At 34.1% G+C, this 5,000-nt stretch overlaps 1 protein-coding gene across 7 annotated transcripts in view; it reads left to right on the top strand.

Moving 5' to 3' along the window:
* The window catches only part of LOC106867251 (uncharacterized), a 435,591-nt gene that overhangs the window by 377,169 nt on the left and 53,422 nt on the right, over positions 1-5,000 (top strand). The window lies entirely within an intron of this gene.

Raw genomic sequence — 5,000 nt, 5'->3', positions numbered from 1 at the left:
AAAGGTGCATGGTTGAGTGGTTAGCATTTTAGACTATAATCATAAAGTAGTGAGTTAGATTCTTGGATCATGTGACATGTGTCCTTGAGTAAGGCACTTCTTTCACATTGTTCTAGTCTCATCAGCTGAAAAGAAGTACTATTCAAGCACTGTTGTATTCTTTACCCCTTCTGGCTAGGCTGAAAGATATATCAGCCGAAACGTTGTGTTAACACCAAACAAGATGAGGACAAATATCCATCAAATGTAAATAATGTCTTTAGGAATAGTTCATATAACTACAGGAATACATTTTATCCACACTTTCCACAGCCTCTGTGATTCCCGGTACTTTGCTATTTTCTCTATACCTTTCACATTAACTTTCTGAGTTGGCAGAATTATTAGAAGAGCAGACAAAATATTTTGCAGCTTTTCTTCTAGCTCTTTTCATTTTAAGTTCAAATCCCACCAAAGTCAACTCATTCCTCCAAGGTCAGTAAAAGAAAGTACCAGTCATGCTCTGGGGTTGACAGCATCAACTTATCTCTTTGTCTCAAAACTTCTGGCCTTGTGCCTAAGTCAGAGACAATTATTATTAGTTTTAATTTCTTTTTAAGGAGAAATATGCATAATATGGAGTAATAAGCTTTTAAATAACTTCATTGAATAAAATTATTGATGAGAAATTACAACTTCAGTGAGCTGTAGTTGAGAAGACAAAAGCAAACGTATATAAATTGATGGAGCAAATGGGTTGTAGAGTGATGAGGGATAGGGTGCGGGATGAGGAGTTAATGATTGATAGTTTATTGTTATTCGTGCCAAACACATTATTTCTGTGGTGTTTGAAGTTTTAAAGAAATAAATTCAACTTATTAAACAAAGAAATCATGCAAGAATGCAAAAAGGGGAAGTTTCTTCATAGCAGTGATTAATTTACTTGTAATTTCTCAAGGAAAATTAAGAGGGAAAGAACAAGGAAAAAAGGTGAGCAATTGACAGAAAGCTAGGGTAGACAGGCAGGCAGAAAAATAGATAGATAGACTGAGAGACAGACAGACAGACAGACAGATACACAGACAGACAGATACACACACACGTACTACTTATATACATACATACATACATACATATGTACATAGACAGGTAGATAAATATAGAAAGAGTAGAAGTGGAAAGATAGACATGGAAAGGAGATGCATTATCTTTCTCAATACATAAAAAGAGAGAGAAGGAGAGGTTAAGAAAGTGATGAGAAATGGGGGAAAAGAAAGAGAAATAGACAGAAAAATGAAGAGTATCAAAGTGAAAGGCTTTATCGGATTAAATTCTGTTTTGTTGAAACCATCAGAATGACTCAAATACACAAATGACAAATTTCTTTTTCCAGAAATAAATAAAAAAAAGACCCAAATAATAACATCAAACCAAAACAAATTGCACAAAAGAAGATTGTCGTTTCTCTATGGCAAGTTTATCTTTGCATCATTCTTCTGACAAAGTTAAACCAATATGAATACATTGCTGTTGATCAGGCTATAGTGAAGATAGTTACTATAGACAGAAAACACTCTCTTCCACAAATATGAATAAATGCTTTTACTTTCGATAATTTCAAGACACTACATCATTATTGTAGCTGAAAATATCACACTCAAACATCACAATCACTGGCTTCTCTTATTCACTGGGTGATTCAGACATGTACTTACTTAATCATAGATAATCAAAAGCCATGGTTTTCCTGAACAATGCAGTCTATCTCTATAGTTAGCTACTAGACAGTTACTGGTCAATAGATCAAAAACTTCATGCGTCCAACTGACCAGCTGCATATTTCAAATTAATTTATCCTAGTTAAGCTTTCATTCAAAACTATCTCAGCTGTAACAAAATGGGGTGCAATGATATGAATGATGATTGCTATTAAGAAAAATACTTTAATAGCCGTTCTTGCAGAATAATATATTCTCTAACATTGCTATATTATGGGTGTAAATGGCTTTCAGTTGGGTTTCCTCTTATTTTTCAACAACTGAAAAACTTTAATTGACAACCAAGCAAATCTGATTTTCTCTTTTGCAGCAGAACTGTTAATCAATATGTGGATTTGGTATAAGCTATGTGTTCTGTTCAGGAGAGACACTGCTGAAACATTATTCAGATTTGTGATGAATTATACTTTATCATTTACAGGTTCATTGGATAAAGTCGTTATGCATCTAAAACTTCCAAGTTTAAATATTAAGTGTTCTCAAAAGTTCAAATAAAAGGAATGCACAGGGATTAAAAACTACATGCTTTTAAATGGTTATATTTTTAACCATGATGGTGCTGAGAACATCTTTTAGGTCAATAAAAAAATATAGGCTGTCACATGTTAAAAAAAATATACATCCTAAAACAGGTCTAATATTCTAATTAGATTTATTTCTAGAAAATCTAGGTGTGATCAGAGATAAGTAAGAGGAAAGACTCTATCAAAATATTCATGCGATAGAAACATAATAGCAGGGATTTTGAAATGAATATGTAAAGGTTAACAGTTGCTGGAAGCTGTATATACAACTATTCAGATTAACTTTATTAGAAAATATATTCACAATACATGTAAAAACTTGTATAATGCATATTGTTTAATAACATATGTATCTAATTGAATATACAATATATATATATATATATATATATATATATATATATATATATATATAAAAGGTTAAAATTAACTATGTATGAATTAATCAAGTGGATGCTATGTATTTCAGTTCAGGCAATAAGCAAATTTTGTATGAAATGCTATTTAATACACAATACAAGTATTGATAAAATTGGGAATAAGAAAAACTGTCATATTTCAAAAATTAGATATGTAAATTAAAAAATCTAGACAGATGTAGAAACATCATTTAAAATGCATTCAGAAAAGGTTAATTTCATTTATGTTATTGCCTTGTGTATGTGTTATATACTTAGCAAGCGCACACATACACACACACGTGTGTATGTGTGTGTGAGTGCATGTGTATGTATGTGTGTGCGTCTGTGTTCAGCAATTTGTGCTAAATTTGTGATATATTTGAAACCCATTCTTCTCATTTGTTTAATTCACATAAATAAAGTCATATACGCAACTACCTATCAAGTTATTCTGTTCCCTCAGTGACTAAACATCTTGCTTAGATGAACTATGATTATACTGCCTACATTCATGCTCAGCTATTTTACATATCAGGTCATCCCATAAGTTCTGTCCGAATTTTGAATAAAGATAACAAGTGATCAAATGTTATATTCAATTGAAATTTAATCATCAATGTACTTTCCCTGATTATCTATGACTTCCTTCCATCTATTTACAAGCTTTTTAATCCCATTAATGTAAGCCTCTTTTGGTTTCAAAGTGAAGAACTTTGAAATATCAGTTTTGACCTCCTCTTGGCTTGCAAAAGTTGTGTCCCCCAAATGATTCTGTAAACTACAAAACAAATGGTAGTCTGAAGGAGCAAGGTCAGAATAAGGTGGATGAGGAATTTTTTCCCAACCAAGCTCTTTGATCTTCTGTGATGTGATCTTTGCAGTGTGGGGTCGTGCATTGTCCTGATGAAACATCACTCCTTTTCGATTCTCTAAAGCGGGTCTTTTTTTCTTCAAAGCTTGGTTCAACGCTCTAATTGCTGACAGTAGACTTGAGCATTGATTGTTGCATTAGGTGGTAACAATTCAAAGTGAATTACTCCTTTGCAATCCCACCAGATAGAGAGAAGAACCTTTTTCCCATGAAGTTCCCTTCTCGGTTGTGGTTGAGCTTTTTCCCTTATACTAAGCCACTGTTTACGATGTTTAACTTTTCGATGGAAGATCCATTTTTTCATTACCAGTCACAAGTCTATCCAAAAAGGGTGAAATGAGTTCGCGAGAATGGAGAGAAAATGTCAACTTGGGATTTGCGGTTGCTTTCAGACAATTCATGTGGCACCCATTTTCCATGTTTAGGAACTTTTCCAAGTTGTTGAAGATGACGATGAACAGTTGTATGGTTTGAACTAAGCTTTATTGCCAATTCTTCAACAGATAATGCAAGATCTTCTTCACGTAATGCCTCAAGGAGCTTATCTTCAAACTCAACTGGACGTCCTGTTTGATATTCACCTTCAAGGTTGAAATCTCCACTTCTGAATTTTGCAAACCATCTTCTGCAAGTTCTTTCATTCAAGCATTCTTTCCCATAAACTGAGTGGATGTTTCGAGTCACTTCAGCTGCAGAGCTTCCTTTTTTGTACTCTTATGAGAATTAAAATTAGAAAAGGAGATGGTAGTCGAACCAAGAAAGAACGGTCAGGCTTGGTCAAACACCAGTCACATGAAAGGAGAGCATTGAAGAATTAGGGAGGGTCGAGAAAGAGAGAAAAAAAGGAAAGGGACAAAGTGAGGTAAAGGAGGAGGGAAAGTGGTAAGAACGAAGGGAGTGCCAAGAAATGTGAGAGACGGTGAGAGCGAGAAAAAGAAAAGTGGAAGGAACAAAGAAGGTGTGAAGGGGCTAAAGGAAAGAGTAAGAGGCGTACGGAATTTAGATATATATATGTACTTATGTACAGGAGACCAAAAGTGTATGTACACCGCTATATGTGTATATATGAATCAAAACCAAAAATGGAACAAAAACATAACAGGCGACAGCAAAACATTTGGAAGGAAAATGTTCTCTATGTGGCTTGTGTGTTTTCTGTACTCTGGTTATTATTATTTTCTTGTCTACGTTTTGTTTGCAATGCCCTGTACCCAGATATGCACCTATATATACAGGTAGACATAGGTATGCACATACCTGTACGTATATATGCATATACTCATTTATTATTTGTTTTACATGCTCGAACGCCTGCGTCATCCCTGTTGTAAGTAGTTTTCAACTTTATATTTTCTGTCGCGACTCTATCTCTTTCTCTATCACTTTTCCCCCCTCTCGTTCTTCCTCTATTACTACTACGTATCTCTCTTTAGCCCTCTCGTTCTTC

The sequence above is a fragment of the Octopus bimaculoides genome, chromosome 19 (assembly GCF_001194135.2).
Source record: "Octopus bimaculoides isolate UCB-OBI-ISO-001 chromosome 19, ASM119413v2, whole genome shotgun sequence".
In the NCBI taxonomy this organism is placed as follows: Eukaryota; Metazoa; Mollusca; class Cephalopoda; order Octopoda; family Octopodidae; genus Octopus; species Octopus bimaculoides.
Note: the sequence above shows the minus strand (reverse complement) of the source record. Positions and strands in the feature narration are given on the sequence as shown.